Source organism: Hevea brasiliensis, chromosome 15 (genome assembly GCF_030052815.1).
Source record: "Hevea brasiliensis isolate MT/VB/25A 57/8 chromosome 15, ASM3005281v1, whole genome shotgun sequence".
Taxonomy (NCBI): Eukaryota; Viridiplantae; Streptophyta; class Magnoliopsida; order Malpighiales; family Euphorbiaceae; genus Hevea; species Hevea brasiliensis.
The window spans coordinates 69949251-69963027 of record NC_079507.1 but is presented as its reverse complement, the minus strand read 5'-3'; the positions used below and the strand labels follow the sequence as shown (position 1 = coordinate 69963027).

At 33.7% G+C, this 13777-nt stretch overlaps 1 non-coding gene and 1 pseudogene across 1 annotated transcript; both read left to right on the top strand.

Moving 5' to 3' along the window:
• Nucleotides 1-4931: 4931 nt before the first annotated feature.
• LOC131174297 (small nucleolar RNA R71) lies at nucleotides 4932-5038 on the top strand. The gene has a single exon (XR_009144545.1). It is a non-coding gene; the product is annotated as a small nucleolar RNA R71 (small nucleolar RNA).
• Nucleotides 5039-7493: 2455 nt separating this feature from the next.
• On the top strand, nucleotides 7494-12437 carry LOC110640936 (beta-glucosidase 18-like; annotated as a pseudogene).
• Nucleotides 12438-13777: the final 1340 nt, after the last annotated feature.

Here is a 13777-nt window from a genome sequence, read left to right as displayed (position 1 = left end):
AATATATATATGAAAGAAATAAAGAATCAATAAAAAATTATGAGTTATGCACAAAAATACTAAGTTTAGGTCTTTAGCTTGACCATACTCACTCAAGATGTTATGGAGAATGAGAGAGATAGCAAGTTGCTATCTTCTCAATTGGCTCACCAACTGAATAGTGCCTCAACCTTTGCCCATTTACCTTGAAGTTACCCGATTTTTCACCAAAGATTTCCACAGCACCGTAAGGGAAAACTTTCACAATTTTAAATGGACCTGACCACCTTGATTTTAGTTTTTCTGGAAAAAATTTCAACCTTGAATTGAATAAGAGAACTAAATCTCCTTCTTTAAAGTCCTTTTTCTTGATATGCTTATCATGCCATTTTTTTGTTCTTTCTTTATAGATCCTAGCATTTTCATAAGCATCAAGTCTCAATTCTTCTAACTCATCAAGTTGCAAAAGTCTTTTGTGTCCAGCGGCTTGTAAATCAAAATTGATTGCTCTTATGGCCCAATAAGCTTTATGTTCTAATTCTACGGGCAAATGGCATGATTTCCCAAAAACTAACCTATAAGGTGTAGTTCCTATGGGGGTTTTAAATGCTGTTCTATATGCCCAAAGAGTGTCATCTAATTTAAGGGACCAATCTTTTCTGGACTTATTGACAGTTTTCTCCAAGATTTGCTTAAGCTCTCTATTTGTGATTTCTACTTGGCCATTTGTTTGAGGGTGATATGGTGTGGCAATCCTATGCTTTACCCCATATTTTCTCATCAATTTTTCAAATTGGTGGTTGCAAAAATGGCTACCACCATCACTGATTATGGCACGTGGGGCACCAAATCTAGTTAAAACAAATTTTTTCAGAAATTTCACCACTACTTTTGCAACATTGGTAGGTGTAGCAATAGCTTCTACCCATTTAGATACATAGTCCACCCCTACCAAGATATATTTATTCCCATAAGAAGATGGAAATGGCCCCATGAAATCAATTCCCCACACATCAAATAATTCAACTTCTAATATGGACTGTTGGGGCATCTCATCTCTCTTGGAAATGTTGCCTACTCTTTGACACCTATCACACTTGCTTACAAAATTTCTCACATGTTTAAACATATTAGGCCAATAGAAACCTGATGTTAAGACCTTTTCAACAGTTTTTGAGACACCAAAATGACCACCATATTCAGAGGAATAACAATGGTAAATAACATCATGTATTTCTTCCTCTGGTATACATCTCCTAATTATTCCATCATTACATCTTCTAAACAAAAGAGGTTCTTCCCAAGAATAAAATTTAACATCATGCAAGAATCTTTTCTTTTGCTGCCAAGATAAATCAGGTGGCAAGACACCACAAGACAAGAAATTTACAATATCAGCAAACCATGGAAGTGCAGAATTCAACACATACAACTGTTCATTCATGAAAAATTCATCAATTGGCACAATTTCATCATCTTTATTTTCAGTTTTTATCCTAGAAAGGTGGTCAGCCACCACATTCTCAACACCCTTTTTATCTCTTATTTCCAAATCAAATTCTTGAAGTAATAAAATCCATCTAATCAACCTAGATTTAGCTTCTTTCTTGCTCATTAAGTATCTTATTGCTGCATGATCAGTGAAAACTATTACGTTTGAGTTGACCAAATAAGAACGAAACTTATTGAGTGCAAATACTACCGCAAGGAACTCCTTTTCAGTTGTGGCATAATTAACTTGAGCTTCATCAAGGGTTCGGCTTGCATAGTAAATGGCATAAGGTTTCCTATCTTTTCGCTGGCCAAGGACAGCTCCAATAGCAAACTCGCTTGCATCACACATAATTTCGAATGGCAAAGTCCAATCCGGGGGTTACATGATAGGAGCTGTTGTTAAGGCCGTCTTTAACCTGCAAAAAGCAACCATACAATCTTGATTAAAATCAAATTTAACATCATGATTCAAAAGATTTGTTAAGGGTTTAGCAAGTTTAGAAAAATCCTGAATAAATCGCCGGTAAAACCCGACATGTCCAAGGAAACTCCGCACTCCTTTGACAGTGGTTGGAGGGGGCATTTTTTCAATAATTTCTATTTTAGCTCTATCCACTTCCATTCCCCTATTTGAGATTAAATGCCCTAAAATGATTCCCTCTTGGACCATAAAGTGGCATTTCTCCCAATTCAACACCAAATCATTATCAGCACATCTCTGCAAGATTTTAGACAAATTAGTCAAGCATGAATCAAAATTAGTGCCATAAACTGAAAAGTCATCCATGAAGACCTCCATAATTTCTTCAATAAAATCAGAAAAAATGGCCATCATGCACCTTTGAAATGTGCCAGGCACATTACACAATCCGAATGGCATCCTTCGATAGGCAAAGGTGCCATAGGGACAGGTAAAGGTAGTTTTTTCTTGGTCATCAGGATGTATTGGAATTTGAAAGAAACCAGAATATCCATCTAAGTAACAAAAGAATGAATGCTTGGCTAATCTCTCTAACATTTGATCCATAAAAGGAAGGGGAAAATGGTCTTTTCTTGTGGCATTGTTCAACTTCCTATAGTCTATGCACATTCTCCAACTGTACTTGATTCTAGTGGGTATTAATTCATTATTCTCATTTTTAACAACTGTCACTCCACCTTTTTTTGGTACAACATGCACAGGACTAACCCACTCACTGTCAGAAATGGGGTAAATAATTCCAGCAGCTAGTAATTTTAGGATTTCCTTTTTCACAACATCCTTCATTGTAGGATTCAATCTTCTTTGGTGTTCAATGGAAGGTTTACTATTTGGCTCTAGGAAAATCCTATGCATACAAACTGTTGGACTAATTCCCTTTATATCATCAATTGCATAACCCAAAACTCTTCTATATTCTCTCAAAACTCTCAACAATTTTTCATTCTCAATATCAGTCAAACATGCATTAATTATAACAGGATATGTTTCATTCGGTCCAAGAAAAGCATACCTGAGGTTGGAAGGAAGAGGTTTAAGATCTACCTTTGGGGCATCCTCTACCTTTAATGATGGTGGTTTAATCTCTAAATTTTGTACTCCTTCAAGTTGAAAAATTGTGGCTTCAGGATGTGGTGGAGAACTCTCCAAGTGTTGTGCAAAAGCAGCTATGTTGTGATTATCATCATCAATGCTCCTGCCATGGACTAAGCAATTTTCAAGTGGGTCTTGTAGGTAGCTTTTTCTGAAATGCTCTTGAACAATCTCATCAATAATGTCTACCCGCAAACAAGACTCAACTTCTTCATGTTTCCTTTTCATGGCAGGATTGATGTTGAATATCATTTGATCATCTCCCACTCTAAGTGTCAATTTCTCACCCTTTACATCAATTAATGCACCAGCTGTTGCCAAAAAGGGTCTTCCCAATAAGATAGGAACTTTTGTGTCTTCTTCCATATCTAGAATGACAAAGTCCACCGGAATGTAGAATTTCCCAACCTTGATAGGCACATTTTCTAGAATGCCTTCCGGATATTTAATTGAATGGTCAGCCAATGAAAGATACATGTTTGTGGGCTTCAACTCTCCCATATTCAACTTCTCATATATTGAAAGAGGCATTAGGCTGACACTAGCTCCAAGGTCACATAAGGCATTTGCCACACAATTATCACCAATATGACAAGGAATGGAAAACACACCCGGATCTTTGAGTTTGGGAGGTAACTTCTTCTGAATTATAGCCTCGCATTGCTCTCCCAAGTTGATGGTGTCATAATCTTCTAGCCTTCTCTTGTTGGAAAGAATCTCCTTCAAAAACTTGGCATAACTTGGCATTTGGGATAGTGCCTCAGTGAATGAAACATTGATATACAACTTCTTTAGCACTTCAAGGAATTTGCCAAATTGTTTATCTAGCTTATGCTTGATGAATCTTTGAGGGTAGGGAAGGGTGGGCTTGTAAGGTTCAGGTGGGATGTATGGTTTCCCTCCTTCATCTTGCTCACTTTTGCTTTCTTCTTCTTTTTCATTTTTCTTGCTCTCAACTGAATTTTCTTCTTTTGTGCTCTCTTTTTCTTCTCTCTTGTTTTCACTCTCTTGACCAACTTTCTTACCACTTCTCAAGGTCACAACCTTACATTGTTCATGAGGGTTTTGTGGTTGGCTAGGTAGTTTCCCATAGGAATTGCTTCCAGATGAGCTTGCTTGTTGAGCCAATTGAGTCTCCAACATGCGGTTGTGGACTTGTAATTGATCCATGGTTTGTCTCATGTGTTGCATTTCTTCCTCCAATTTGCTATTCATCTTACTTTGTTCAGCAAAAAATTTCTCCATCATGCTTTCCAAGGTTGGCTTCGGTTCATGAGGTGGAAGGGATTGTTGTGCTCTTGCTTGATATCCAGGTTATGGCTGCCTTGTGGGCTGAAATTGAGGCTGAAGTTGAGGCCTATTTTGCTGCATATACTGCTGGTTATGAGCATAATTTGAGCTTTGGCCTTGTTGAGCAAAAGTTGCTTGTGGTCTCCATGTTGAGTTGTTCACATTAGAGTAAGAATTTCCCATAGGTTTCTGTTGATAATCTCCTGCATAAGCAGCTTGCTCTTGCAAATAATCATCACCATAAGAAGAATAATCAACTCCACAACTTTGGGTTCCATTTGTGAAGGCAACTTGTTGCATAGTTGTAGGAGTTGAGTTTGTTGCCTTTGTGCAAAAATCACTAAGAAGCTGAGTCAACTGATCAAATCTTGCATTCATGTAGCTAACTGAGTCAAGTTCATAAATCCCAGCTTTCTTTGGCTCAAGTGCTCTAGGATTTCCCCATAAATGGGTATTATGAGCAATCTTCTCTAATAAATCATAGCATTCTTCACTTGTCATTCTCATGAAATCTCCTCCTGCTTGTGAATCAATTGTGTTTCTTATGGCTGGAGTAACTCTGGTGTAGAAATTCTGAACAATCATCCATTTTGGTATTTCATGATGAGGACATTGCCTTTCAAGCTCCTTAAATCTCATCCAAGATTCATACAAAGTTTCATCATCCCTTGGCTTAAAAGCTACCATCAAATTCCTCAAATGAGTGGTCTTCCCAGGTGTGAAAAATTGAGATAGAAAAGCTTGAGATAGCTGCTCCCAAGTAGCTATAATAGCTTGTGGAAGTGAGTCATACTACTCCAATGCTGAATCCCGAAGAGAGAATGGAAATAAGGTGAGCCGAATTACTTCATCTGAAACTCCAGGTTGTCTTTGTGTACCACATATCATCAAAAATTTCTTCAAATGAGAATGAGGATTTTCAAGTGGACTCCCTCCAAATTGTGAATTCTGAACCATTTGAATGAGACCAGTCTTTAACTCAAATTGATTAGCTCCAATAATCGGTCTATTATCTCTCACATCTGCACATCTAGGAAAAGCATAATCCAACATGGATCTTCTTTGAGGATCATTTTGATTAACAACTACATTTTGCCCGTTTTGCTCATTTCCTCCATTGTTTCCACCAATAGCTCTATTTTGATTCTCCATATTTTCAATTGTCTCCTCTTGCTCAAATCTTTGTTGTTCTTCTTTTTCTGCTTCCTTTCTTCTCTTGTACTCCTTTTTGTTGGCTCGACAGAATTTTTCAATTTCTGGGTTGAACAACAATTCAGTGTCACTTGTGCTTTTCGATCGTCTCATAAACAAGAAAAGTACCTGAAAAACACAAGGAGTAGTAGTGAAAATAAAAGAAAATAAAAATTCTAATTAGCTTAAAACAATTAAAATCCAACTTAAAAATAAACAATTCCCCGGCAACGGCGCCAAAAACTTGATACGGTGTGTCCGCAAGTGCACGGGTCACAGTAGTATAGTTTTAAAAAATGATATCGATCCCACAGGGAATTGTGCTTAAATTGGAAATAAAGGTATAAGCTAATTAGAATGACAAAATTTAAAAGATATTAAAAATGAAATCTAAAAATTAAAATTGGTATTTGAGGAATTTAAGCTAAATGAAACAATTAACTAAAATTAATTAAACTAGATTACCAAAATTTAATTTGAAATTTCTATTTATGAAATTGAGAGGAATTAAATCTAAATTCAATAAAAATTAAAGTGATTCTAGAGATTGGATTTTCAATATTGTTTGCATGTGGTTTATCCCTAATTTAGCCAAACACATGAGAATTGCAATTTTGAGGGAAATCAATTCTTAAATTTTTGAAACCTTTTTCAAGCATTTCAAAGTTGGTTTTCATTAAATCAAACCCTGTTTTCACGGTATTTCAAACCTAACAAAAAGCCAATTAAACCTCTAATTGATTTTTTTGGAAAATTCCCCTTAATCCTCTTAGCTTATTTCTAACACCAAGAAAATAAAGTTTATTACAAGATTATCTATCCCTAATATTCACTTTTCAGTCCATCTATTAAGGATTAAAGCTTAACTTAATGAGGGCCCATTCATCAAGCAAGGCAACAAGCTCACAAGCAATAAATCAAAATGTAACAAATCCCATTTAAATGGCTAAATCAGTTCAAAACCACAATACAAATCAATATTTATAAACCCATCTCTAGAATCTCAATCAACTACTCACTATTCATAGTTTTAAGACAAACCCAAATGTATAAATGAAGAAATAATGGAAATGTAAGCTAAGGGGTAGAAAAACCCAGAAATATGCAGCAGAATCTGCTGCAAAAAAGTGCAGAAAATGGGTTCTGCAGCTGCTGGAGAAAATGCAGAACGTGCTCCCTCCTTCTCTCTTTCTAATCTTGCCAAAAAATGCCTCCCTTGCTCTCTATGGAAAGAAAATGATAAAATGAGACTTTATATAGGCTAAGGGTCTGCCCTAGAATGGGTAAAAAGGGGGAAGGTTCCAGAGAAAGTGAGGTAAAAAGCCAAAGTAATGGAAATGCCACGTCAACTATTTCCAGTAAAAATGACATAAGCCGAGTCAGTTGTGTCATGGGTTGTGTTGCGGGTTGTGTAGCTCTCGGCCTGAATATCTGACGATCGACACAACCTGCGACATAAGCTAATTCGGTTGTGCTGCAGGTTGTGTCGCTCTCAGCCATTTTTACTCAACTTCAAAATTTTTGCAATTCAACTTTAATCTCCTCCAAATGGCTACTCTGATCAAAATACATCAAATTTCTCCAAATTTACCCTACAAAACAAATAAATTCCAAAAATTAAACTAAGAAATGTGAAAATTGTAAAATTGACTAAATATATACTAATATCTATAATAATGGCTATGAACAAGGGTAAATTATGTGCAAAAATTACTCCTAAATGATGATATTAAATGCATGCATCAACCGTCATGTTTGATCATCATATTTGACCACAATACGTGCAATTGCATTGGCAGGCGCATATCCATCAACTAGTAATTAAAAAAATATAAACAATGCCAATGAATTCTCTATATAAAGGTTCGACATCCCAGCATTAACACAAGCCAATTAAGAAGAAAGTTAAACTCATTATTAGTTGTGCAAATGCGAGAAGAAAAAAGAATAGCATTAGCAGTGAAGGATGAAGAAAGCCAGTTTTGTTTTGGTTCTCTTCCTATCATCAATAGTGTTGATGATAGATAGGCGTTCATGTTTGGATCGTGGCCAATTCCCTCCATCTTTTCTCTTTGGGACTGCAACTTCTTCTTATCAGGTAGCTATATATATGTATGATTCTCTTCTATATATATATATATATATGAACTGAATTAAACAAATTTATACCATTACAATCCAGCAAGCAACATTTGCTTTGGTCTATATATATTCTACACGTAAGCAATGTAACTATTACGAAGTCTGCTTGCAAAGAAGCCATCCAAAATTTCTGCATATATAAAAATAAATAATTCCTACATACATATGTCCTAGTATGTATTTCTTTTAATATAAAATTCTTGAAGGTCTGCTGGCAATGAAACCATCCAAAATTTCCTTTTAAACTGATGAAAAATGAATCCATTCAATGTGTTAGAAGAAAATCCCATATTTCTTTTGCAGAGTCATAATTAGCAAATTGGATGTGGATGGACGAGACAGAGGTATTGCGAAACGGTGATGATCGATGATTTTTACTATTCCAATCCTCAAGACGGTCCAAATTTTGCATTAGTTTCATCGTTCTCTCTTGTCGGCGTAATGATATCTCCGGTAATAATACGCCAAAGCTTGCGACCTATCAAAAACTTTTCATTCCTTGAACCCAAAGATTATAATTGAAACCAGTCGGAATCATTGCAATAGGTTTTGAAATATCGATTTCTCCATTGATAACAAGATGAAAAGAAAAAATTGGTATAATAACAGAATGAAAGAATGAACCAATAGAAAGAGAAGAGAGACTCCAGAAACTAGAAATAAAAGCTTTACGGCTCTAATACCATGTTAGAAGAAAGAATACAAGTAATGAAGGAAATAATTGTGTATTTGTCTGTGTCTTATTTACAGAGACATTATATCTATTTATACATGAGAATATGAGCTAATTTAGACAAGAATAATAATTACTGTAATTATGCTATACAAATCTCTCATAATCATGCTAATTACTGTAATTATGTTACACAAATCTCCTATAATCATGTTAATTGCTGTAATTATGCTAGACAAATCTCCTATAATCATATTAATTGTTGTAATTATGCTACACAAATCTTATAAATTCTCTCATAAAAATATAATTTTCTGAGAAATTTGTAACCATCCTGGACAAACTTTCTCATAGAACATGTACTTGAGTTGCATGCAGACAATATTTCCCATACATAAATTAATTTCTACATATGCTTATTCCTGCAGATTGAAGGAGCATTCTCGGAAGGCAACAAAGGCCTCAGCAATTGGGATGTATTCACCCACTTATCTGGTACAAATATTCTCTTTTTTCTATTATTTTTATTTATATATTACCTGCCATCCTATGGAATTACTAGTTCTTGACATATAGTTGACTTTATCTAGTTTGCTATTGGTCAAATTCTCATTTTGCTATTTATCCGCTTACTTCAGGTTATTTAATTTTTCTCAACATGAAATTAGATCACTGACTAAAGTCTTATTCTAAGATTACGAGTGAACCATTAATGACCAACATCAGTCACGTGATTGTATTCGCCCTCTGAGTTTTTTTTTTTTTTTTAAATTTTGTTTTTCTAATTAATGAAACTTCTCAATTAATCTCCTTTTCTTTTCCTTTTCAACTTACATTATGAGTGGAAGGTCGATGTATGTATAATTGATATGTAATTTTTTTTCATGTAGCAAATTCAAAAAAAAAATGTGACCACTGTTGTTATCAGGAAAAATCGCGGATGGAAGCAATGGGGATGTAGCAGATGATCATTATCATCTATTTTTTTGTAATTGATCATTTTCTCCACTTAAATAATTGTTTATCAGGTTAAGTTGTATTAGATAGGTCTCAATAAAAGGTGGGAAATAATAGGAGGTGATGGTTCTTCTTTCCCTTCTAAAACTAATAAAAAAAATTACTCAACAATATAATATATTGACAATAAAATATTGAAAATATTATAAATTATGCTTGTATTATGAGAGGACGATATCGAGTTAATGCATTCCCGTGAAGTAAATTCATACAAATTCTCGATTTCATGGGTTAGATTTATTCCAAGTATGTTCCCCAAGAATGTTGCTTTGCATGTGGATTTCTTTTTTATTTCTTGATGTTTTAATTAATTCTAATCTTAATTAAAGAGGGTAGATTTGGAGAAGTCAATTAAGAGGGCATTGCATTTTACAACAAACTTATTGACGCTCTTTTTCTTAAAGGCAAAACACATTGTCTCATGTTATGCTACTTTGGCACTTCGGTTTAACATTTTTTATTAATTATCAATTTTATATATGCCTCTTTAATCGTGTAGGAATAGAACCAGTTATTACTTTGCACCATTTCAATGTTCCTCAAGAACTAGAAGATCGATACGGTGCTTGGCCAAGTCCACAAATACAGTAAGTTTCCTCTCGGCTCATGTTTTATTTAACAAATATATATTAAAGAAAATTTTGGAAAAAAAAAGTTATTTGAGTTTTTAGCAATAGAAAATAGGCAAATTATATGTTTAGCATTACTTGCAGTTGCAATCAATATTAATAAGCAAGATTATTTAGCATTTACTTTACAATATTTATCTGGTCGTAGGGGTGATTTTGGCTACTTCGCAGATATCTGTTTCGAGGCTTTTGGACACAGGGTGAAACATTGGATTACACTCAATGAAGCTAACATGGTGGCTCAATATGGCTACTATAGTGAAATATGGCCGCCAAACTGATGATCTTACCCTGCAGGCAAATGCAAAGCTGGAAACTGTGACTTAGGGGGTGTTTGGTTTATCTGTTAGGTGTAGCTAATAACTGATAGATATTTAAATAGGCAAATTATAGTATTTGGCAAGCTTAAAAAAATAGAGTTGATAACTGATGAGCAACTAATATGATACCCATCAATTTGCAGTTGTCTTAGCTAAATTTTTTTTAGAAATGATAAAATTATTTGATTTTATTTTTTATTTTGACTATATTATCATTTTTTATTTAACTTGAAAATTAATATTATTAATATTTTTATTTTTTTATTTGTAATTTTAACATTTTAATTAATGTATTTCAACTTTGTTAAAATCTTTTTTATTAATAACATAAAATATAAAATATTTATTTATATCTAAAAACATAAAATTAATTATAAATTTTTCTATTAACAATAGTAATTATTTTATTATTTTATCTATATTTTGAAAATTATTTAATTATCTTAAAAAATAATTATTTTCTTATTTCAATAATAAAATAAATGATATAATATAAAAGATTAATAATTATATATTTATTTAAATAATATAATATATTAATTTAATAATTATATATTTAATTTAATAATAAGATAAATAATATAATGTAATAAATTTATAATTTTATATTTATTTAAATAATAAAATAAATTATATGATATATACCCTTATTAGTCATTTCACATATCAACAGCAACAGTTAAATATAATTTTACCAAACACTCAACATAAAACATCTATAATCAGCTATCAATTATCAACTATCAGTTGTATTCAACAATTAAACCAAACAGGCCCTTAGAACCCTACATTCCTGCTCATAATATGATATTGGCGCATGTCACAGCAACTGAAATTTATAGAAAGAAGTATCAGGTATTACAAACAATAGCACATCAAATACTGAGTAAAGAGAACTCTTTCTCTTGCTATGTTTACTTAATAAAATTATTACATGAAATAGGAAAAACAAGGAGGGAAGATCGGCATTGTACTACATATCTATTGGTATGAGCCATTGAGAGAAATTCCAGCCGATCGTGTGGCTGCTCAACAAGCTCTAGGTTTCATTGCGGCTTGGTAATTAATTACTCTTAATTCAAGTTTTATACTTTAAAGTTGTTGCTTCCTCTTAAATGAATTAATTGGATTTCAATTCTTTTGTTTTGTGTGTAGGTTTATGGATCCCATTATGTTTGGAGAGCACCAACCAGAAATGCAACAAATAGTAGGCATAAGGCTACCATCATTTTCAGCGGAGGATAAAAGGAAATTGGCAAACAAATTGGATTTCATTGGAATCAACCATTATAGCACCCTCTACGCAAAGGATTGCTTGTTGGCACCATGCAATTATCATGATGATTTACTTAAAGATACATTTACTTATGGAACTGGAGAGAAAGATGGAGTTCTTATCGGAGAGCCGGTAAGATCTTGCAGAAGCTTACAATCTAATAAATAAAAAACCAAATGATGATAACGATAACATTGCTTCTTTTTTTTTCTTTAAACAGACAGCAATGCCTACCTTCTATGTTGTTCCAAATAGCATGGAGAAGACAATAATGTACTTCAAAGATAGATACAACAACACGCCGATGTACATCACAGAAAACGGTATATCAGTAAATCCCAATTACCATTTTCTTAATTATTTTCTTCTAACTTAATTATGTGTATAATCTAGCAACAGTCAAACAGAGATTAGTAATGCAGTCTCAATACTTAAAGAAATATACATTACTTGCAGGATATGCACAGCCTGATAGCAGAAACATTGAAGATATGCTCAATGACTCGAACAGGTTAAAGTACATGCAGGGTTATCTCACTTCTCTAGTTTCAGCAATAAGGTAAATTCGCGTTTCCTTGTCTATCCATATTCTTGAAAATCATGGGTTATTATTTTAGGTGAAATGGTGAGCATATAAGGGTTAATAATAATTACAGGAATGGACCAGATGCATGTGAGGGGTTACTTCCATTGGTCTCTAATAGATCATTTTGAGTGGACTTGTTGTTATACAATAAGCTTCGTATTGTATCATGTAGACAGCACATCAATGCAGAGAACACCAAAAAGATCAGCCAAATGGTTCCAGCATTTCCTAAAAAATGAATCTACTTTCCTCCATGCTAGGGAATAGCAACAGAACAATATTGTGCAAATGTTCATTCATTTATTTATTGATGTCATGCCATGTACCATAATAGCCAAGCTTCTGTTCTTTCCATGTACAAGTTATTAATAAGAAAGCTATATTCTTTTAGTACATTTGACTCTGATTAAGATTCGAACTCGAAAGTTTATAGTTCTGTAAAAGACTTCAATACCATTTAACTAACTACAGTTTATTGGTAGAATTTAGCTATATTTTTACTTCACATTATCTTTTCTTTACCAGAAAAATAAAAATGCAAGATATATCTTAATTGAATTATTACAATTGAAAAATTGATCAAAGTCAAAATGTATTTGTTAATATAAAATAAATAAAATAAACAATGAAGAAAGCTAAAACTTGAGAGCCTTTGGCATCGAGACTTCAATTCTATCTAATTTTACCAACGAGACCAAAATTTTATTAACCATGTTACCCATTGTTTTAGATGTTGCTTTTGGGAGTTTGCATCTCAACTAGGTTTAGCAAAACCTTTTATTAATTGAAATAATGTTTAATTATGTCATCAACCAATTTGGCTCAATAAATCTACACATTTTTGTTTAAGTTCACATAGGTTTAAGTTTTTGTAAAGGTAAAATAAATGATTATTTTTTAATTTAAAATTTTTTAATCAAAATAAAGAAAAAATAAAAATTTAACCTCAACTATAAAAATGAAGAAAGCTAACCAAAATTTAAAAATTCTCAATCAAGGCAAAAGCCCAGCAGAAAAATCAAACACCAACTGCCCAAAAATTTGTCCCCACCCAGTCGTCTCTATCAGTTGATCGTTGTCACAGCTTAGAACATTCTGGCTGTCCTCCTTCCCCCCTAAAATCTTCACAGCCCTTTGGATAAATCTCCTTGTTATGGCTCTATAGATGTTCAATTTTATCTAACCCATCACAGTCATTTATCACGTGCACAGATACTCTCTGATATTGCTCGATTCCTTTTCAATCTCACCAGCAAGCAAATCCTATACTCAACCCAACGGCTTCGTCGAGCTATGACCCAATTGGATCTTCTTTTACGGACTTCAACCCAAGTTATTCCTTTGCCGCTCTAACTCGATTGCAGAGCCAGACATACAACTCCACTTTTAGTATTGAACTATTCAAAACCGTGAGGGGGAAAGAGAAGGGTAGACACAAGTGAAGAAACACCAAGGCAGAGACCGGGTGAGGAATCGAGCAGCGGGTGAAGAAACTAGAGTTTTGAGCCCATTCCTATCCCATCAGATCACATTCTCACAGTGGCCTGTACAGGGCAATATGCAGATCGGTCATTGTTAGGTTTGTCTCAAACTGTCACGACAGGCAA